The sequence below is a fragment of the Pseudophryne corroboree genome, chromosome 12 (assembly GCF_028390025.1).
Source record: "Pseudophryne corroboree isolate aPseCor3 chromosome 12, aPseCor3.hap2, whole genome shotgun sequence".
NCBI classification, from domain to species: domain Eukaryota; kingdom Metazoa; phylum Chordata; class Amphibia; order Anura; family Myobatrachidae; genus Pseudophryne; species Pseudophryne corroboree.
The window spans coordinates 66593474-66617260 of NC_086455.1; the positions used below are offsets into that span (position 1 = coordinate 66593474).

The 23787-nt window shown below is 45.9% G+C and overlaps 1 long non-coding RNA gene across 1 annotated transcript in view; it reads left to right on the forward strand.

Moving 5' to 3' along the window:
* The window catches only part of LOC134980133 (uncharacterized), a 123532-nt gene extending 115207 nt beyond the window's left edge, over positions 1–8325 (forward strand). The window contains exons 2-3 of the long non-coding RNA XR_010190334.1: positions 1982–2098; positions 8215–8325. This is a non-coding gene — a long non-coding RNA (uncharacterized LOC134980133). The remainder of the gene's footprint in view (positions 1–1981; positions 2099–8214) is intronic.
* Positions 8326–23787: the final 15462 nt, after the last annotated feature.

Consider the following 23787-nt stretch of genomic DNA (forward strand, 5'->3'; position numbering starts at 1 on the left):
CAGCTGATTGTGCGCTTGTCAATGGGAATATTAAAATCATATGAGAGTAGGCAAGTCAAAGAACAGGAAATATGCGACCAAGGCAGAAGAATAAAGAATTTGGAAAATGCTCTCGGTGGATGATGAATGAAAGCAATTTGGAGAAGAGATGGAGGGTTCTGTGGGTATGACTTGGAATGGGGCAGTATGGAGAAGGTAGAAACCCAACCCAGAAACCTTGTTTGTTTTTGGGAGTGCTGTTATTGGCCAATCCCCATAATGTCTGGTTGGCATTAACACTGTTTAATAGCCAAATCTCTTTACTTTATCTTACTATGATGTAAACAACTACATAATTATACAAAGTAAGAGGAGCAACAGACCTGTTTGGTTACCTTTTGGGGAATAATCTCTTCTCTCTACTTTAGAATACTATTTTTTTTTCACATTTATTTCAAAACCAGATGGGGTCAAGATCCTAGCAGTCGGGATCTCGACAGTCAGGATACCGACAGTGGAATCCCGATGGTCAAAATATGGTGTAAGCAATATGGTTATTACAGCTAGGGTTAGGCATTGTTAGGCTGCCCAGCATGGGGCGGAGGTCGGGGGTGTTGTTAGGGCTAGGGGCAGGGTTAGCCTGTGGGAATGAACAGTTAAGGTAACCATGAACTAGACGAACTGTAAATAATACATTCTTGTTAATGATTTCACTTGAACTCCCCCGGCAGCCCCCTGGCAGTCCTGGGCAAACGATATAGTACAACACCCATAAGATATATCTTAAGATCTGGGTGTGGCTACATCCAGTAGCATGCTGTTGTTGACGATAGCGTCAGATCTTACCTGCAGAAGGGATACCAACGACCAGCGGGACCGTGCATCGTGACCGTTATCGTTCACAGACACTGAACGATCTACACTATTATGAATGAATTTTAGTTCCGATCCATCGGAAATGGCCAAATCGCTCATAATATCATCTAGTGTATGGGCACCTTTAGAGTTAGGATGCGGGAGGGGAGGCTTATGGCTAGGGGTAGGTTTAGACATAGAATAATCACCAGGATCCATAATCATACTGACCATCGGGATTCCATCTGTATTTTGATGCCATCACTTTAATACATATCCTATGAAAGTTCATTTTTAACTAAGTAAAAAGTGTGTCCCAAAAAAGAGTTTGTCTCTTTGCTTTTGTCCCCTGCCTGGGGCAATGGTTGTACTAGTGGTGGATTTCCCACTAGGCACGAAGGCACAAAATATCCACTATGCAAAGCCATCAGATAAATCAATCTTTAACTGCTGCCTTCACTGCACAAGTAAGTAAGTGACTGGGCTGGAGCAGGAGGGATGTGGAGGCTTAAATTCTGAACAGAAGGGGTCTGGAGAGACAGAAGGGGGTTGGAGCAAAATAGCAGTCTAGAAATACACTGCAGGGCTGGAGCTATAGAGTAGTGAGGCAGCTAGAGAGAGAGAAAAGGGAACTTGAGGGACACTGAAGGGCTGATGCTGCATAGACACTGAGGGGCTGAAGTTTAAGAGGTACTGATGGGCTAAAGTTGGAGTGACAGAAGGGGGCTGGAGAGAAAGAAAGGTTGCTGGAGAGATACAGGAGGCTGGAGCTGCAGAGACATTGGGAAATGAGGTTGGAATGACACAGGGGGGCTGGAGCTGCAGAGACACACGGAAATGAGGCTGGAGAGACACATGGGGGCTGGGGAAACACAATTTAGATGACAATGAAGAGTACTAGGGGGAACTGGCTGGGGATTATCCCCCACTGGAAGGATTAGAAGGAAATGGTCGAGACCAGTAATCTTCATTAAGGCAGCAATTCTAAAGAAACATTACTGAAATTATCAAATACAATGTAAAAATATTAAGTTGTTTGACCAAGGAAGCTCGCATTTTGTCTGCATGAAAACTTCTCCTAATTCGTTTTATCTGGTTGAACCTGTGCTATATGATGCTGACATTGGTTATATTACTATATAAACAGGTATCTTCCAGACCATGTGATCTCCCACGTGAATAGTGAATACTGACTGAAGTCACCATCTGTCCAGGGAAGAAGAAATTCATCAGAAGTTCCCCACTGTTGAGAAACCACAAATAGGTAAGGAGGACTCTCAAGAAATTGGCCTGTACCAGCTGCTGATCTTTTTTTATATAGCAATAGCTGTATGAGTGGGGAGGTGGCCAGAAATGTTGTGCCTAGGGGCGGCCTTACCCTTAAATATGCCACTGGGTTGTAGGCAGATTTTGGTCCACAATGCCAGAATTTGATCTTAGCAGCCGAACAGGGATGTTGGCAGCAATGACAGTTGAACTCAGTGGGCCCTGTAACCAAACAGATAAGATTATAGCAGTGATAGCACCGCTCTGCAAATTCCAACTGCAGAACTGAGAGGGGAATAGCAATGACAGTTTATCTTAGAGTTTCCATGAGTTGAATAGAGAGGTGTTAGTTCAGTAGATCCTTGAAACAACCTTGCTTTTGGTATTTTGACAATCCTCAGAGCTATTGTGTCATTGACCAACAGTTTCCACGTGTTTTTTTATTATTTATTACCAAAAAGTAGGCAGGATATTAAGCAGAGCTAATAAGCATCTGACCTTAACCCAGCCTTCAATACAGGTTGTGGCCAAGGTACATTTCAAGCATGATTGGGAGCATTTAATAGGTAAGGTTAAGGTGGATCAGTGGAGTGAATGTGTTCTGATTCTTATTGTACAGATTTTGACTGTGCTTGAAATTTTGTCTATGTACGATTTTGACTAAGTGCCAATTTTGACTTTACTTTGTACTAGATAGTACACTAGATAGTAAAGATTGACTTGCCTGCACAGTCTATCTAGCCTTACGATACCGACCCCACGGGAGCACGCATCGGGATCGAATCTGTATCGCAAGCTGCCTAGCACCAGGAGATATGCACTAACTTTTCATAAGATTTTGACTACATAGTCAAAATCTTACAGATTTATCTCACCATGTGTACACACCTTAAGAATGACATACAAACACAATTTACTTAATTTAATATTTCTTTTGAAATTTGTCAGTATTGAAACTTTTGGCCTAGGGGTGCGTAAAAAATATTTTGATACTCTCGGGTGCCGTAATTCAGAAAAGTTTGGGAACCACTGCGTTATACTGTATGTGCAAATCTTTCAAAAAGATATTTCAAATAAGATATTATTTATAAATTCTAGATATGTTGATCCATAGGAATTCAAAACCGGTCCCACAGAGGCATCTTCTAATTAAATCTCTCAGTGGGAAAATAAATCCAGCCTGGACACCCACTAAGCGGCCCAGTTTGCACATCATAAGCATGTTCTGAGCTAGGAGCAAATCAAAAGTCATTTCACCTTTGCAAAACTATATTGCGTAGGATTATATCATAATCCAATTCTAAATTTCAAGTGTAAAAGCAAAGCTGCCCAGTTGCAAAAGCTGTCACTATAATAAATAAATATAAATAAATGCATTTGCACCCTTTGTGTTATAACATGGTTTGCTCCTTTTTTGGCTCCCTATGTATTGATTGCTCCCCACTAGGGTGCCCAGAGGGTGTGGAGGCCACACTGCACTAAGAGAAACTGATAGAGTAGTTTGGCATGACTGATTTCTAAAAAAACATGTTGGTTGTTTGTTATTATTTCATTTGATTTCACTCTGATAATTGTACCTTCCTCTGGAACTCACTCCCTCACCACATCTGACTCTTATTATAGCTATAATGGGTACAGGGGGTGTCTTTATTATGGGGCCCAAAGGCATAGTGGCCCTCCTCTGGGACATGACTCCCCTGCAGCCAATTCATATAGTTGTATGCCAAGTTTCTGGAATTGTCTGCTAAGCATTTGGAGTCGAACATGAAAAGGGGGACTTGTCAGCCTCATATAGGTGGTGATCTCTGTAATTGTAAAGATGCATACACATGGGTCGATTGCAGCCACGATCTGGCTGTTCCTGATCAAATGGAATAGCGGGGCGCTAGGGACAGCCCTCCATCCTTTGAACATGCAAGAAGATCAGGGGCTGTCATTAGCGATGCAGCATAGCCCCCGCACCACCCCTGCGCCGCTGTTCATGACTGCCGGCATCGGCAAGTGTGTATGCATTTGCCAATGCCACCCCCCTTCCCCCCCCCAGGGCACAAAGTGATTGTGCCATGGGTACCCAGCTTAAGTTTCATGTTCCTGCTTTTTATTCCCTTAGAAGAAAGACCAATCCATGTGGAGAAAGTGGTTCCGTATCCCATCAGCGGTTAAACTCCCACGGGCTTGTTATGTGAGCCCTTTGGCTTTATTTAAGAATAATCATGTTGATGTTGCTTTGCTATAATACAGTATGTGACATCACATTTATCACAATATCCTCAATAACCCAACAGTGGACATAATAGTTTATACTTATTGTCAACCAGTCTTCAGTTTGCAAATGCCAGATATACAGTATCAACAAATACAAAGATGACAACCCTACTCTTACAGCCCTAGATATATCATGGACTATACTGTCCAGATCTTGCTGGTAAATGTTAAATACATAAGGTACGGCTATCTTGACAGTGACATGTATTGTGGTTAATAGGTGTGAGCATTATATGAGGATCGTACAAGATTGTTCTGCATAGTGTGAAGTTATTTTTATGTTTGTTCCCGAAATGTCACCACTGGTTGTAGATAAAGATTAATACAGGCTGATCCAGACCGTATATGGGCACTTTAGGTTCCAGTGGTCTCAAGGGTTGTCTTACAAACCTAATTTCCATCGTAAAGGCATGGAATGGGTTAACGTAAGAACAGACTGATCATTTCCTTCCATTCTCCTCTTCATTCTCATCGATCAATCCCTATTGTTCCACCAAAGCGGTATGTAGACATGGTGGTACCTACACAAAGATACCTAGTGTCATGGTTCTTGAAGGGTTTCTAGTGTGTGTGTGTGTTTATGTGTGTGTGTGTGTGTGTGTGTGTGTGTGTGTGTGTTTGCCCAAAATTATGTTGCCACTACTGACAGTATAGAGAAAGAACAGGTATGTGCACCGGACCAATTTGGCTACATTTGAATTTGGAATTGTCTCTGATTCATTGTCCGGTTTTGGATTTGGATTTGCTAAACTGCCGTGACTGGTTTTGGATTTGGATTTTTTATATGAAATTGACAAGAAAAGTTAACATCACATAATTGGGGACTTTTCTTTGTTCCTAGTGCATTATTAACCTCAATAACATTAATTTCCAGTCATTTCCAGTCAGTTTCAATCAAATCACAGCTAACTATTGTTTTCACCAATATAGCCAAAGTCCGCAGTGAGCCGGCTGGTTACTAAGCAGCAGAGAAGCGACACAACCTCACCGCAGTTGAAACATGAATCTATGAAACATTGCCACAGCGTACTGGGGTACAGTGCACAGAACAGTACAAGCAATAGATATATATAAATTTGTAATTTTTTAACTCACAGCTCAGTTCAAACTGTGTGGAGTCACAGGGCTTTGAACAAGGGGCACTAGGGTAAAGCACACCAAACCGTACAAACAATATACATATGAAAAAATGTACTTACAGTCAATGTTATTGACCTGGTAGGGAAGGAATATGTCCCACAATCACCCTGAAGTAATGATTTAAGGAAGCACCCTACAAAAAAGAGGTCAAAGGGCACAATGCAATTTGGAGAAGGGCAGAGCTGCCTCCTAAAACAGCATGAGCCACAAATTGCAAGAAAATGTGGAAGTTCCCTACAGTAGCCCTCCCAGCAGCCAATAAGGGGGATCGGTACCCTGTGCCTTAATATGTGACGATGGAGGGGGGAGTCAACCCATATTTATTGAGAAGGGACTGCTGCTCCATGAAGTGTGGTGGCAGAGAAGTAGAGAGAAGAAAGGGCGAGCACATTGGTGAAGAGAAAAGGAAATTGTCCCCATGATACCAAGAGTGGAAATAGGAATAGTCCCATAAAGACCGATATTATCAAGGGAGAAGAGGGAAGGATGTCAAGAGCTTCATATTATTATTATTATTAGGGGGGAGATTATATACAGTAAATACAAGAGGGATTTGCAGAAGTAATCAAATGTGATTAAGTGGTGAAGAACTATGTCAGATAGAGAGCCCTATAAGTGAAGCAGAAATTTAAGAATATAAAGTTAAGGGATTGTGTATCACACCCAGTTGGGAGATGAAGATTATCTTTAAAGACAAAAGGAGAAAGTAATTGCAGGAGAAATTCTGGCAGCTGATTGTGCGCTTGTCAATGGGAATATTAAAATCATATGAGAGTAGGCAAGTCAAAGAACAGGAAATATGCGACCAAGGCAGAAGAATAAAGAATTTGGAAAATGCTCTCGGTGGATGATGAATGAAAGCAATTTGGAGAAGAGATGGAGGGTTCTGTGGGTATGACTTGGAATGGGGCAGTATGGAGAAGGTAGAAACCCAACCCAGAAACCTTGTTTGTTTTTGGGAGTGCTGTTATTGGCCAATCCCCATAATGTCTGGTTGGCATTAACACTGTTTAATAGCCAAATCTCTTTACTTTATCTTACTATGATGTAAACAACTACATAATTATACAAAGTAAGAGGAGCAACAGACCTGTTTGGTTACCTTTTGGGGAATAATCTCTTCTCTCTACTTTAGAATACTATTTTTTTTTCACATTTATTTCAAAACCAGATGGGGTCAAGATCCTAGCAGTCGGGATCTCGACAGTCAGGATACCGACAGTGGAATCCCGATGGTCAAAATATGGTGTAAGCAATATGGTTATTACAGCTAGGGTTAGGCATTGTTAGGCTGCCCAGCATGGGGCGGAGGTCGGGGGTGTTGTTAGGGCTAGGGGCAGGGTTAGCCTGTGGGAATGAACAGTTAAGGTAACCATGAACTAGACGAACTGTAAATAATACATTCTTGTTAATGATTTCACTTGAACTCCCCCGGCAGCCCCCTGGCAGTCCTGGGCAAACGATATAGTACAACACCCATAAGATATATCTTAAGATCTGGGTGTGGCTACATCCAGTAGCATGCTGTTGTTGACGATAGCGTCAGATCTTACCTGCAGAAGGGATACCAACGACCAGCGGGACCGTGCATCGTGACCGTTATCGTTCACAGACACTGAACGATCTACACTATTATGAATGAATTTTAGTTCCGATCCATCGGAAATGGCCAAATCGCTCATAATATCATCTAGTGTATGGGCACCTTTAGAGTTAGGATGCGGGAGGGGAGGCTTATGGCTAGGGGTAGGTTTAGACATAGAATAATCACCAGGATCCATAATCATACTGACCATCGGGATTCCATCTGTATTTTGATGCCATCACTTTAATACATATCCTATGAAAGTTCATTTTTAACTAAGTAAAAAGTGTGTCCCAAAAAAGAGTTTGTCTCTTTGCTTTTGTCCCCTGCCTGGGGCAATGGTTGTACTAGTGGTGGATTTCCCACTAGGCACGAAGGCACAAAATATCCACTATGCAAAGCCATCAGATAAATCAATCTTTAACTGCTGCCTTCACTGCACAAGTAAGTAAGTGACTGGGCTGGAGCAGGAGGGATGTGGAGGCTTAAATTCTGAACAGAAGGGGTCTGGAGAGACAGAAGGGGGTTGGAGCAAAATAGCAGTCTAGAAATACACTGCAGGGCTGGAGCTATAGAGTAGTGAGGCAGCTAGAGAGAGAGAAAAGGGAACTTGAGGGACACTGAAGGGCTGATGCTGCATAGACACTGAGGGGCTGAAGTTTAAGAGGTACTGATGGGCTAAAGTTGGAGTGACAGAAGGGGGCTGGAGAGAAAGAAAGGTTGCTGGAGAGATACAGGAGGCTGGAGCTGCAGAGACATTGGGAAATGAGGTTGGAATGACACAGGGGGGCTGGAGCTGCAGAGACACACGGAAATGAGGCTGGAGAGACACATGGGGGCTGGGGAAACACAATTTAGATGACAATGAAGAGTACTAGGGGGAACTGGCTGGGGATTATCCCCCACTGGAAGGATTAGAAGGAAATGGTCGAGACCAGTAATCTTCATTAAGGCAGCAATTCTAAAGAAACATTACTGAAATTATCAAATACAATGTAAAAATATTAAGTTGTTTGACCAAGGAAGCTCGCATTTTGTCTGCATGAAAACTTCTCCTAATTCGTTTTATCTGGTTGAACCTGTGCTATATGATGCTGACATTGGTTATATTACTATATAAACAGGTATCTTCCAGACCATGTGATCTCCCACGTGAATAGTGAATACTGACTGAAGTCACCATCTGTCCAGGGAAGAAGAAATTCATCAGAAGTTCCCCACTGTTGAGAAACCACAAATAGGTAAGGAGGACTCTCAAGAAATTGGCCTGTACCAGCTGCTGATCTTTTTTTATATAGCAATAGCTGTATGAGTGGGGAGGTGGCCAGAAATGTTGTGCCTAGGGGCGGCCTTACCCTTAAATATGCCACTGGGTTGTAGGCAGATTTTGGTCCACAATGCCAGAATTTGATCTTAGCAGCCGAACAGGGATGTTGGCAGCAATGACAGTTGAACTCAGTGGGCCCTGTAACCAAACAGATAAGATTATAGCAGTGATAGCACCGCTCTGCAAATTCCAACTGCAGAACTGAGAGGGGAATAGCAATGACAGTTTATCTTAGAGTTTCCATGAGTTGAATAGAGAGGTGTTAGTTCAGTAGATCCTTGAAACAACCTTGCTTTTGGTATTTTGACAATCCTCAGAGCTATTGTGTCATTGACCAACAGTTTCCACGTGTTTTTTTATTATTTATTACCAAAAAGTAGGCAGGATATTAAGCAGAGCTAATAAGCATCTGACCTTAACCCAGCCTTCAATACAGGTTGTGGCCAAGGTACATTTCAAGCATGATTGGGAGCATTTAATAGGTAAGGTTAAGGTGGATCAGTGGAGTGAATGTGTTCTGATTCTTATTGTGGGTGACTGTAGGAAAGAAAGAAGGTTCTTACAAATTTATATTGACCAGGTACTAGTGAAACCATCACAGGAAATCAAATTAAACATTTTGAGGCCAGTGACATCATTTAAATATAAAAAGTAATATATAGCGTGGTATCCAATTAGCCCTGATCTGTTTTTGGCCAATAAAAATGGCCTGATATTGCGATTAATGACCGATGGTCAATGTTGTGGTATCCTATTACAGGTCATTTTCATCAGCGGAAAACAGACCAGCAACCGTGCGAGAACACACGCTAAGCCCCCATTTCCGTGTGTTATCGCGGCCCTGGCAGCCCGCTTATAACGGATTATGCTTCGGGTACTTGAGGCACCTGAAGCATAATCCACGAAAAGTGGCAGCATCAGGGGGAGGAGCACTCTGCATCAGGGCTAATAGGATAGGCCCTGACGATACAATTACGAGCGGTCATTGACTGTGGGTACTTGGATACCCCCATAGTGTCCAAACTCACTCTAAACAAACATATCCCTTGCCTATAATCCCCCATCCTCTCTTCTGTTTGGTACCTCTGAGTCAATTGAGGCACTGAAGAAGTGTCAGCTCTGCAGAGGAGTGTGATATCAGAAATACAGTACCTCCTTATGCATCATTCAGGGATTTATGCAGAGTAATCCATAATTCCATTCAGACAATGCGATCATTGTCTGACTTGCAAACAAAAACACAGTTAACTGCTGATTGGTTAGTAAAGGTGTTGCACCTTTTTTTGTCCAGAATGAGAGAATAATCCCCAATGATAATGTACTGTACAAAATTCAAATAAAGTGTTAAACTTGCTGGTACTTTTTCTGCATTATAAGTGTTTGTGCCTGTTCATCTTTGCAGTTGTTTTGCTGCTTTGCAATTGCCCAAAATGAGACCATGTATTGGGGAAATAGAAATCAAATTAATTAGTAGCAAATTATTTAGGACCACATTACTACAAGCTCAAGCATAATAACACTAATCAGGAATAAAACAACCAAACAGTTTAGATGAGATCCCAGCTCAGGGAAATAAGAATTCAGCGATAGGCAACGTAAATAAAAGAGACATCAAAATTATCATACCCTGGGGAGTTCATAGATTTAATATATTAAAAGATTTTAATATCATTCCAGCTCTTGTAACGCCATGTAGGTTTTAATTCAGATCAGTGCTTTATTATGATAATAAGGATTATAGTTATTCAGAGATCTGTAAATACGTGTGGACAGTGAAACCAGGTACCTAGAAAACATTAGATGGGGCTTCAATGATGCTACCTTTGACAGTGACCTGGCCCTCTACTCTTAAGGAGTTAGGGGGCCTCTTCCGTGCATGAATGCCACTGTACGTGGGCAGTGCCTACCTCGATTGGGTCTGCTTCCTGGTGGCTGTTCCTGCCCCAAGGATCAATCACCTAATTAAAGGTTCCACAGGACAGCCAGCTCTAAATAATCCATTGCCCCCTACGGGCAGTCTCTACAGTCCTAGATATACTAGTCAGCAATCAGTAAAGTGAGTTCTCCTCTTCTGATACATAAATCTAGGGGCATACTGTATAAATTTAAATTTTGAACATGAATATTTGAAGTCACTCACACCCATAATTGGTACGGTAAAGTAAATTAAAATGAAACGCTCATGGGGGGTCATTCTGAGTTGATCGCTCGCTAGCTACGTTTAGCAGCCGTGCAAACACATTGTTGCCGCCCACTGGGGAGTGTATTTTCGCTTTGCAGAAGTGCGAATGCTTGTGCAGCAGAGCGCCTGGAAAATCATTTTGTGCAAAACAAGACCAGCCCTGTAGTTACTCTTCGTGTGCATTGATTCTAACGACGGAGGGACGGCTTTTGACGTCACACACCCGTCCAGCGTTCGCCCAGCCACGCCTGCATTTTCCCTTTCACGCCTGCATTTTTCTAAGCACTCCCTGAAAACGGTCGGTTGACACCCAGAAACGCCCACTTCATGTCAATCTTCCAGCGTTCTGCCGTGCGACTGAAAGCTTCGCTAGAACCTGTGCAAAACCACAAAGGACTTTGTAACCGTACGTCGCGTGTGCGCATTGCGGTGCATACGCATGCGCAGATTAGCTATTTTTTCCACAACGGCAGCTAGCGATCAACTCGGAATGACCCCCCATAGTGTAGAACATTTGCTATGTATTGTAGAGATCCTTTAGTTTAAAGCTACACCCCCTCTCCAGCTGCCAAATAGCTTTACAATATGTTCACAGGGGCATGAGTTTCATGGGTATCAGTTCAGTGAAGAGACTACTGGGTAATGACATTTTCATGGCTATACATTTACCTGTAGCTAACCCCTTCTCCACTGGGTTCCAGGATTGTATAGTCTATATACTGTAGTGTGTTTCCTTCCCATAGTGGGAAGAAGGTTGAGAAAACCCTTGTAAAGTGCAACCTAAGCATAGGCTGGTTATATGTGACTGTGCACTGCGCATGGCATTATATGTCTGTCACTAAGATGCTTTCTGTATTATGTGGCAGTAACTAGTGTGTTCTCTGTGGGAACAAAAAAAGTTGCAACACTTGTACTAACCAATCAGACAATGAGGGGAGGTTACAGTTAGGGGTATCTGTTCTCTAGGTCAACCACACTTAGATCGACATGCATTAGGTCGACCACTATTGGTCGACATGCATTAGCTCAACATGGTTTCTAGGTCGACATGGTTACTAAGGCGACATGTTCTAAGTCGACATAACAAAATGTCGACATGAGTTTTTCACAATTTTTTTAACTTTTTCATACTTTACGATCCATGTGGACTACAATTGGGAATAGTAACCTGGTAATGGCACCTTGCCCGAAGCATGGCGAGCAAAGTGAGCCATGTGAAGGGACACGGTGCACTAAATGGGGTTCCCGGTCACTCTATGAAGAAAACAACACAATTTTAGGGTTAGGCACTAGGGGGAGGGTTAGAGTCAGGCTACGAGAGGGGAGGTTAGGGTTGAGCACTAGGGGGAGGGTTAGAGTCAGGCTACGAGAGGGCAGGTTAGGGTTAGGCACTAGGGGGAGGGTTAGAGTCAGGCTACAAGAGGGGAGGTTAGAGTTAGGCACTGAGGGAGGGTTAGGATTAGGCTGTGGCAGGGGAGGTTAGGGTTAGGCTCTAGGGGGAGGGTTAGAGTTAGTCTATGAGAGGGGAGGTTAGAATTAGGCGCTAGCAGGATGGTTAGAGTCAGGCTTCGTCAGGTGAGGTTAGGGTTAGGCACTGCGGTAGGGTTAGGATTAGGCTGTGGGAGGTTAGAGTTGAGCATTAGGGGAGAGTTAGAGTCAGGCTACGAGAGGGGAGGTTAGAGTTAGGCACTGGGGGGGAGGGTCAGGCTATGGAAGGTGAGGGTTAGGATTAGGCTGTGGGAGGGGAGGTTAGAGTTAGGCACTGGGGGGGAGGGTCAGGCTATGGAAGGTGAGGGTAAGGATTAGGCTGTGGGAGGGGAGGTTAGGGTTAGGCACTAGGGGGAGGGTTAGGGTCAGGCTACGAGAAGAGAGTTCAGGATTAGGCATTGGGAGGGGATGATTTGGATTAGGCTGTCGGAGTGGAGGTTAGGGTCAGGCACTGGGGAAGTGTTAGGGTAAGGCTATGAGTGGGGAGGTTAGGGTCAGGCACTGGGGAAGTGTTAGGGTAAGGCTATGAGTGGGGAGGTTAGGGTCAGGCACTGGGGAAGTGTTAGGGTAAGGCTATGAGTGGGGAGGTTAGGGTCAGGCACTGGGGAAGTGTTAGGGTAAGGCTATGAGTGGGGAGGTTAGGGTCAGGCACTGGGGAAGTGTTAGGGTAAGGTTATGAGTGGGGAGGTTAGGGTCAGGCACTGGGGAAGTGTTAGGGTAAGGCTATGAGTGGGGAGGTTAGGATCAGGCATTGGGGAAGTGTTAGGGTAAGGCTATGAGTGGGGAGGTTAGGGTCAGGCACTGGGGAAGTGTTAGGGTAAGGCTATGAGTGGGGAGGTTAGGGTTAGGCACTGGGGAAGTGTTAGGGTAAGGCTATGAGTGGGGAGGTTAGGGTCAGGCACTGGGGAAGTGTTAGGGTAAGGCTATGAGTGGGGAGGTTAGGATCAGGCACTGGGGAAGTGTTAGGGTAAGGTTATGAGTGGGGAGGTTAGGGTCAGGCACTGGGGAAGTGTTAGGGTAAGGCTATGAGTGGGGAGGTTAGGGTCAGGCACTGGGGAAGTGTTACGGTAAGGCTATGAGTGGGGAGGTTAGGGTCAGGCAATGGGGAAGTGTTAGGGTAAGGCTATGAGTGGGGAGGTTAGGGTCAGGCACTGGAGAAGTGTTAGGGTAAGGCTATGAGCGGGAAGTGTTAGGGTCAGGCACTGGGGAAGTGTTAGGGTAAGGCTATGAGTGGGGAGGTTAGGGTCAGGCACTGGGGAAGTGTTAGGGTAAGGCTATGAGTGGGGAGGTTAGGGTTAGGCACTATAGGTGCGTTATGGTTTGGCTATGGGTGGGGGGTGTTTTCTAATCATGTCAACATTTCATCATTGAAGACTAGATGAATGTTGACGTGGTCAATGCCAAGCATGTTGAAATGCTGCATGACAACAAGATGACTGACGACAAAGTAAACCACACCTCTTAAAGGACAAGGATTTCCCAATAGCACAGAGGTTCCTGTCACATTGGTGCAGGAAAATTGTATTCCATACCTCCTGTCACAACTGAGGGCCTGAGCTGACGGGAGGCAGCCTCAGTTGTAGGGGCTGAGATGTACCGGAACCTGGGAGGTTGTATCAGACCCCTGGACATGTAAGTAACATGAATAATAACTGCCCGAAGGCGTGACCACGACAACTTGGATAAAAGTCAATGATGTTTATTATGACAACTCCGCAACACAGCAGCAGTAAAAGAAAACGTAAAAGTCAGCAAAGAATAAATACAGTTCCTGGGTACTACAGGATGGCAGGAGCCACAGGGCACTGGTAGTGTGAGATAGTTCTTATAATCTTCTAGATGGAAAGTCCTTACCAGGCCCGACTGTAGCAATGGAGATAACCCAGGATTGTGCCAGCTGGTGTTCCAGGAAAAGCTGGGTTGCTGAAGATAAAACGGCTGCTGTGGATACTGGCTGGAACCAGACTGTTGTTAGCACGGAGTAGATACTGGCTGGAACCAGTTAAATAATAAATGAACTTGGGAGCGATGAAATATGAACTGAAATGTAGAACTTGAGAGCGGAGAAATAATAATACCGGTGGAGAGTGGTAAAGTGTAGAAAGGACACCGGCCCTTTAAGAGAAGCTGTACTCTGCTGGAAGCTGAGCTGGAAGCAGGTAATGTAGTAGCTGGAAACAGATGAATCCACAATGGATTGGAGAGTCAGGCTACACCGCAGGTGGAATGCTGGTGCGGATCTCTATGGTGGAAGTCTTGAGACAGGAGCTGGAACCTGGAAGACAATCACAGGAGAGAGACAAACAGGAACTAGGTTTGACAACCAAAGCACTGACGCCTTCCTTGCTCAGGCACAGTGTATTTATACCTGCAGCAAGGAAGGGATTGGCTAGGCAATTATGCAGATTATCAATACTGAGAACAGATTGGTGGAAATGATCAGCTGACAGAATCCAAGATGGCTGCGCCCATGCAGACACTTGGAGGGAAGTTTGGTTTGTAATCCATGTGGTAATGAAAACAGTAATGGCGGCGCCGGCCACCGGAGACAGGAGGCGCCAGGCTGACAGATGCACATCCAACCACGCGGACACAGCGGAGGCCGCGGCTGACGTAATCGCCACTCAGACACTCTGCATGCAGAAGTTCAGGGACGGCGGCGGAGGCCGCGGGAGACGCCATGCCAGGTGTAATATGGCGTTTACTGTGACAGCGTCCCAGAGTGACAGGAGAGGATACAGGAATGTACACATCAGGATAACAGATGGGATCCGGTCCTGGAGCGCTGAGCCAGCCTTAGGAGGCATCTGATGGGTAAGAAATGGCGTCCAGATACCCGGATCGTGACAGCACCCCCCCCTTTAGGAGTGGCCCCAGGACACTTCTTTGGCTTTTGAGGAAACTTGGAATGGAATCTCCGGACCAAGGCAGGAGCATGGACATCAGAAGCATTGGTCCATGAACGTTCCTCAGGACCATAACCCTTCCAGTCAATAAGATATTGTAGTTGACCGTAACGGTGACGTGAGTCCAGGATCTTGGCCACTTCATACTCAACGCCTCGTTGAGTTTGGACTTTCGGAGTTGGAGGAAGTGAGGAATGAAACCGATTCAAGATCAGCGGTTTCAACAGGGAAACATGGAATGTCCTGGGTATTTTTAAGAAGGGAGGCAACTGGAGTCTGTAAGCAACAGGATTGATGACTTGTTCAATCTTGAAAGGACCGATATAGCGAGGTGCAAACTTCATACTGGGAACTCTTAACCTCAAATTCTTCGTGGATAACCATACCCGATCACCCACCTTGAGAGCAGGAACTGCTCGACGCTTCTTATCCGCAAACTTCTTGTACCTGAACGATGCCTTGAGCAGAGCTGATCGTACGCTCTTCCAGATATTGGCAAACTGATGCAAGGTGATATCCACTGCGGGAACAGAAGTTGCTGGAAGCGGTTGGAACTTAGGGACTTTAGGGTGGAATCCAAAGTTAGTGAAGAATGGTGTTGAAGCAGATGAAGAATGATACTGGTTGTTATGACAGAACTCGGCCCAGGGAAGTAATTGAACCCAGTCATCTTGAGAGGAGGACACATAGATGCGGAGGAAGGCCTCCAAGTCCTGATTCACCCTCTCGGTTTGACCATTGGTCTGAGGATGATAAGCCGTGGAAAACTTTAGCTTGACTTGGAGGACTTGACATAAACTTCGCCAGAATTTGGCTGTGAATTGAACTCCTCGATCTGAGATAATTTCTTCAGGAAGACCGTGGAGTCGGAAGATCTCTTGTATGAATACTTGAGCCAACTTGGAAGCTGACGGAAGACCGGTGAGAGGAATGAAGTGTGCCATCTTGGTGAACCGGTCAACTACCACCCAGATGGTATTGAACTTGTTGCACATGGGTAAATCTGTAATAAAATCCATCGACAAATGGGTCCAAGGTCGACGGGGAACAGATAGTGGAACCAGTTGCCCCGCAGGCGACTGGCGGGATACCTTATGTTGAGCACACTTTGGGCAAGATGCAATAAACTCCAAGACGTCCTTTTTCAGAGTTGGCCACCAATAGGACCTAGAGATAAACTCCAGGGTTTTTTGGATACCTGTATGTCCGGCAAAACGGGAAGCATGGGCCCAATGCATGAGCTTCTTCCTTAGCATCGGTTTCACAAAACTTTTCCCTGATGGGGGCGTAGAGTCCATCCCTACCGTGGAGAATGCCAACGGATTTATAATAGGATGCTTGCCTGAAGACTCTGACTCATTTTCTTGCTCCCATGAGCGGGAAAGGGCATCGGCCTTGCGATTCTGAGAGCCCGGACAGAACTGGAGTTTAAAGTCGAACCTGGAAAAGAAAAGTGCCCATCTGGCCTGACGAGGGTTGAGACATTGTGCGCCTTTCAGATATAAAAGGTTCTTGTGGTCTGTAAGTATGGTGATTGAATGAGAAGCTCCCTCCAACAGATACCTCCACTCTTCTAGAGCGAGCTTGATGGCTAGCAACTCCTGGTCGCCAATGGCATAGTTGCGCTCAGCTGGGGAGAACTTCCGGGAGAAGAAACTGCAAGGGTGTAAATGGCCATCTTTAGCCCTCTGAGATAACACCGCTCCTACTCCAACGGAGGAGGCATCCACCTCTAAGATGAAAGGAGAGTCGATGTCAGGCTGTTTCAGAACAGGCGCAGAGATGAACCTTTGTTTTAAAAGATGAAATGCTTGCATGGCTTCTTCAGACCACTTGGACGGGTTAGCACCCTTCTTAGTGAAAGCAGTAATAGGCGCCACAATGGTGGAAAAGTCTCGTATAAACTTTCGGTAATAGTTGGCGAACCCTAAGAACCTCTGGACCCCTTTGAGGGTTAAGGGTACCGGCCAATTTTGGATTGCTTGTAGTTTCTCAGGATCCATCTCTAGTCCGGAACCGGACACAATGTACCCTAGAAACGGAATGGACTTGACTTCAAAGACGCATTTTTCTAATTTGCAATAGAGATGATTGACACGGAGACGGGACAGAACCTCTTTAACCCAAAAACGATGTTCCTCTAAATCGTTGGCAAAAATGAGGATATCGTCTAAATAGACCACGACATGACGGTATAGAATGTCTCTGAAGATCTCATTGACAAAATGCTGGAAGACAGCTGGAGCATTGCTCAATCCGAAGGGCATGATGAGGTACTCATAATGTCCGTCACGGGTGTTAAAGGCGGTCTTCCACTCGTCACCCTCACGGATCCGGATGAGATTGTATGCACCTCTCAAGTCCAGCTTTGTAAAGATGGTAGCTCCGCTAACTCTGTCAAAGAGCTCAGTAATCAGGGGTAAAGGATAACGGTTCTTGATGGTAATGTCGTTCAAACCTCTGTAGTCGATGCACGGCCGCAGACCACCATCTTTCTTTTTTACAAAAAAGAAGCCTGCGCCGGCTGGAGAAGAAGAAGGTCGAATGAACCCCTTTGCTAGGTTCTCTTTAATATATTCCTCCATAGAATGCGTCTCAGGCAGAGACAACGGATAAGTTCGGCCTCGAGGTGGAACCTTCCCTGGAACGAGATCAATCGGGCAGTCCCATTCTCTATGAGGAGGAAGGATATCAGCAGAAGCTTTACTGAACACATCCGTGAAATCTTGATATGGAGGAGGTGGAACATCAGACGACCTGGGGGAGGAAGAACAGACAGGCAATACTTTAAACAAACATGTCTCAGCACAGGAGGAACCCCATGCCAGGATTTGCGTAGTCGTCCAATCAATTGTAGGATTGTGAAGACGGAGCCATGGAAGGCCCAGGACCACAGGATGTGTGGCTCTTGGAATCACTAAAAAAGAAATAAGTTCGGAATGAAGAACTCCCACTCTCAGACGAACTGGTAGAGTCCTTAAAGAAATAACTGCATCAAAAATTTTGCTGCCATCCACGGCAGTTAAAGAAATGGACGAAGGAAGTCTCTCGGTGGGTAGGGACCACCGTTTAACATAGGCTTCGGTAATAAAGTTCCCAGCTGCTCCGGAATCAAGGAGGGCAATGACGTTCCGATAACGTTGAGCAACTTGAAGCGAGACTGGGAGATTACAATCTTGAGGAGATGGAGAGGAGATCATTACTCCTAGCCGGCCCTCTCCTTGGCGAGCTAGGATTTGGAGTTTCCCGGACGTTTGGGACAGGCATTAATGGTGTGAGACGGAGCTGCACAATAGAGACAGAGAGACTCGGAGAGACGTCTTCGGCGCTCAGCAGGAGTTAAACGGGAACGGCCAAGTTGCATGGGCTCATCTTTAGATGGTGACAGTTGACGAGGAGGAGGAGCAGAAGATTTTGGAGCAGATGATCTTCCACGCTCAGTTGCTCTCTCTCTGAAACGTAAATCAACTTTCGTGCAGAGTGAGATTAGCTCATCTAACTTAGAAGGTAAGTCTCTGGTAGCTAACTCATCTTTAATACGCTCAGATAAGCCATGCCAGAATGCAGCATACAGGGCCTCGTCGTTCCATGCCAGTTCGGATGCCAGGATCTGGAACTGTATCAGATATTGTCCTACAGTACGTGACCCCTGGCGTAAACGGAGAATCTCGGATGAAGCTGAGGTTACCCGGCCTGGCTCGTCGAAGATGCGCCTGAATGTTGACACGAAGGCAGTGTAGGAAGATAGCAGGGTGTCGGACCTCTCCCATAACGGTGATGCCCAATCAAGGGCTGAGCCACTGAGAAGAGAAATAATGTAGGCAATTTTTGTACGGTCACTGGGAAAATTGCCAGGTTGTAGCTCAAACTGAATCTCACACTGGTTGAGAAATCCCCTGCAGAATCTTGGAGATCCGTCAAATTTTGCTGGCGTTGGAAGATGAAGACGTGGAGCAGAAATGGGTAAGGTGGGTGGGGTTATAGCTGGAGTCACTGTGGTTGACGCACCAGACGCGCCTGATCCACGGAGAGTTGTCTGAATCCCATCCAGCCGAGTAGAGAGATCCTGGAGACAGCGGATGATGTGGCCCTGTGCAGCCTCCTGATGTTCTAGTCGGGCTGCCAGTTCTTGCATCGGCCTGGCCGCTTGATCCTGGTCTCCGGCTGGATTCATTAGGTCAGTGCTTACTGTCACAACTGAGGGCCTGAGCTGACGGGAGGCAGCCTCAGTTGTAGGGGCTGAGATGTACCGGAACCTGGGAGGTTGTATCAGACCCCTGGACATGTAAGTAACATGAATAATAACTGCCCGAAGGAGTGACCGCGACAACTTGGATAAAAGTCAATGATGTTTATTATGACAACTCCGCAACACAGCAGCAGTAAAAGAAAACGTAAAAGTCAGCAAAGAATAAATACAGTTCCTGGGTACTACAGGATGGCAGGAGCCACAGGGCACTGGTAGTGTGAGATAGTTCTTATAATCTTCTAGATGGAAAGTCCTTACCAGGCCCGACTGTAGCAATGGAGATAACCCAGGATTGTGCCAGCTGGTGTTCCAGGAAAAGCTGGGTTGCTGAAGATAAAACGGCTGCTGTGGATACTGGCTGGAACCAGACTGTTGTTAGCACGGAGTGGATACTGGCTGGAACCAGTTAAATAATAAATGAACTTGGGAGCGATGAAATATGAACTGAAATGTAGAACTTGAGAGCGGAGAAATAATAATACCGGTGGAGAGTGGTAAAGTGTAGAAAGGACACCGGCCCTTTAAGAGAAGCTGTACTCTGCTGGAAGCTGAGCTGGAAGCAGGTAATGTAGTAGCTGGAAACAGATGAATCCACAATGGATTGGAGAGTCAGGCTACACCGCAGGTGGAATGCTGGTGCGGATCTCTATGGTGGAAGTCTTGAGACAGGAGCTGGAACCTGGAAGACAATCACAGGAGAGAGACAAACAGGAACTAGGTTTGACAACCAAAGCACTGACGCCTTCCTTGCTCAGGCACAGTGTATTTATACCTGCAGCAAGGAAGGGATTGGCTAGGCAATTATGCAGATTATCAATACTGAGAACAGATTGGTGGAAATGATCAGCTGACAGAATCCAAGATGGCTGCGCCCATGCAGACACTTGGAGGGAAGTTTGGTTTGTAATCCATGTGGTAATGAAAACAGTAATGGCGGCGCCGGCCACCGGAGACAGGAGGCGCCAGGCTGACAGATGCACATCCAACCACGCGGACACAGCGGAGGCCGCGGCTGACGTAATCGCCACTCAGACACTCTGCATGCAGAAGTTCAGGGACGGCGGCGGAGGCCGCGGGAGACGCCATGCCAGGTGTAATATGGCGTTTACTGTGACAGCGTCCCAGAGTGACAGGAGAGGATACAGGAATGTACACATCAGGATAACAGATGGGATCCGGTCCTGGAGCGCTGAGCCAGCCTTAGGAGGCATCTGATGGGTAAGAAATGGCGTCCAGATACCCGGATCGTGACACCTCCTAACTGTCCCACCCCTGTCCAGCAGTGTCCCCAGACGAGGGGCTAGTAGTTGGGGGAAGCACACACATCGCAGGAGAATACATGCCGTGCATCATATTTGTGGCTTTTCAAACGTGAAGCAATATTTATGATTCAGAACTCGCTAATAACATAGAAGCATCTGTAATGACAACTATATGTCTTTATAAAGTTGCAGGACGGAGCATATCAGACCGTTGTTGAAGTCAACTAAGGGGTCTATTCATATAAAATACGAAAAATGAATTGATACTTATCACTGCAATATATATTGCATCTGTCCGATGTGATATATAGCTGTTATAAGTAGCAATTCATGTATAGTCACCCTTTCGGCGAAGTGATGTGATATCCCGGGCTCCAGCGATGCTATCTCCTCCAGCGATGCCTCTCAGTGATGTTGAAGTCAGCCGGCGGGTCCTTCTGTACATGCTCCTGGGAGGCTGCAGTGGCTGATGGGAGGTAGTGGGGTGGAGCCACTACAGGTGCCGGACAGAGAACAGAGAAGCACTGAGCTTCCCTGCAGTTACCACACCACAGTTCAGGTTGTGCCATCCTGAGATGGCGAACCTAAACTCCATGGAGAAGCTGAAAGCAGGGCTTTCCGTTCCTTCATGAATTGCACTCACCACACTAAAGTATCGTGATGCTATTCAGGCACGGAGCACGGAGGGTCGATGAAGAAATCAGGGACTTCTCCACGTTAACCTAGCTCCATGAATAGCATGAAACAGGGAAAAGCCCTGTTTTCCGCCAAACAGGGCTTTTCTCTGCTTTATGAATAGACCCCTAAGTCTGTTTCACAAGATCATTATCTATATCAATGGGGGTGATTCCGAGTTGTTCGCTCGCTAGCTGATTTTAGCAGCATTGCACACGCTAAGCCGCCGCCCTCTGGGAGTGTATCTTAGCTTAGCAGAATTGCGAACGAAAGATTAGCAGAATTGCGAATAGAAATTTCTTAGCAGTTTCTGAGGAGCTCCAGACCTACTCACAGATTGCGATCAGCTCAGGCCGTTTCGTTCCTGGTTTGATGTCACACACACGCCCAGCGTTCGACCAGCCACTCCCCCGTTACTCCAGACACTCCCGCGTTTTCCCTGACACGCCTGCGTCTTTCCATACACTCCCTGAAAACGGCCAGTTTCCGCCCAGAAACACCCACTTCCTGTCAATCACACTCCGATCACCAGAACGATAAATTCTTAGTTCGGACGTGAGTAAATCTACTAAGTTTTGTGCTAAAATACTTACCGCATGCGCACTGCGAACCATGCGCATGCGCATTTTTGCCTTAATCGCTCCGTTGCGAAAATCGGCAACGAGCTAACAACTCGGAATGACCCCCAATATACGGTATCATTTGTAAAATATACTGTATTTAAGCTGCCTTTTAGATTTTACTGTAGAACACATAATTTATAGTATTATTTAGCTTGGACACGAGAGCTAGTTTATATTAAGGTGCAGGTTTTTGTAATAACCTGCAGTTGTCACTGTTACCACTGTAATTCTATTCTTGAAAAGGTTTATATTGCACGCTATGTATTTAATCTACCATCTAAAGCTTAGTGCACTGATATGACAGTAGAAGGTTGGATAAAATGGATTATTATGGCCATCTGTGATCTGAACTGGAACTGATTGGCACCATAAGAGTTAGCCGGTCAGCGTAGACTCATTAATTTACATTGTAAGCTGTGTCATTTACAGATTGTCAGCACAATCCATTAGTTTATTTTTCTACCACCTTTCTTTGTGTTGTTACATGGAAAAGTATCACTATTTCTAAATTAATATTTACATTAAAAAAAATATATTTTTTTTTTTGCTGGTTTATGTGAAATCACATATATTATATTGTCAGCGGAGTTACAGCAAAGAAATCTGGGGAAAAAAATGTTCATATACATGATGGGAAGAAGGGAAAATAGTGTCAGTTCTCATTAAATTGAGCCAGATTGCGCCCTCCCCCCCATCATATACATTCACACACACACACACACACACACACACACACACACACACACACACACACACACGGTAAAGGCTGTATAACACAAGTGGTAAGGCAGCGCAATTGTGTTGGATTACACCACAGGCAAGTATTTGTGGAAGATGGTAAACGCATGTAATTATAGCAAGTTTCAGGGGTTGGCTGCAGACCTGAAACTGCTTGGGTGTAGACCTAGATTTGGTTAGATGCACACTGGCTCTCATTCAGATCCTGAAGCATCTGCGCCACATGCCGCAAAACACCAATGTTCGGTACTTTGCGCATGTGCGAATGGGTCCTGCGATGATGAAAGCAGTCTGGCATCAGACTGTCAGTGATTCCCCCAACACACAAATATGTCAGTGATTGACAGTCTGATGCTGTTTTGAGATGGAGAGGGGGCGGCGATGGCCTCCGCTTCGCCGTTGCAGGGGAGGGAAGAGGCCAGGATCTCCGTTGGAGGACAGAGATTTTCTGGTCTTTTTGTAGATTCTGCGACAAGTGCTGCCATTGGTTGGGGGTACTGCCAGGACTGCAGTACCAGGCCTGGACAGAGAGGGGGGCCTGCCCCTGGCCCTGTCTATTTTGATGGCAGTCCTGTTGCTGCCTGTGGTCGGTCCTCAGCTTTGCAATGAGATGAGCTGGGTGTGGGACACTTACCTCCCTGCTCTCCCCTTCCTCTCACATGCTGCATGCTGTAGCTGCTCTTCTACGTGGTCTGAGGCACTGCGCCTGGGTGCTACCTCCACCCTCCGCTTCTCAGAGCTGCTGTTGATGCCGGAGCTAAGGGACTTCCTCACCCCCACATGCTGCCTGCAGTGCACCCAGAACCCGCACACACATAGTAAGTAAACTCCTAGGGGAGAGAGGTCAACCAACGGCGTCCCCCCACTTACCAGCAGCAGTTCCATAACCCTCTCCCCTAAATAAATCCCTGAGACATGAATTTGAATCGAATTACTGTACACAGTTTATTTCATTACCTTATTCCAGTTTACCTTATAAGGTTGCAGGGCATGGACAGAAATGGTGGGCAAGGCGTAAATGGGTCAATGACCTCTCCTGATTTCATGGGGCATGCCTCGCCTACCCGGTAGGCAATGCAGCAACATCCCTGGGGAACCAGCCCTCCTGGCGCATATCACTTTCACCTGGCGAGCAGCCCATGGGCCCAACCATCCAAGGTTGGAGCCGAGCGTGCGCCCATTCACCGAGGGTGAATCTGCCAACTTCAGCTGGATCCCTCTGTTTGCCATGCCTTGCGCACCGCTTC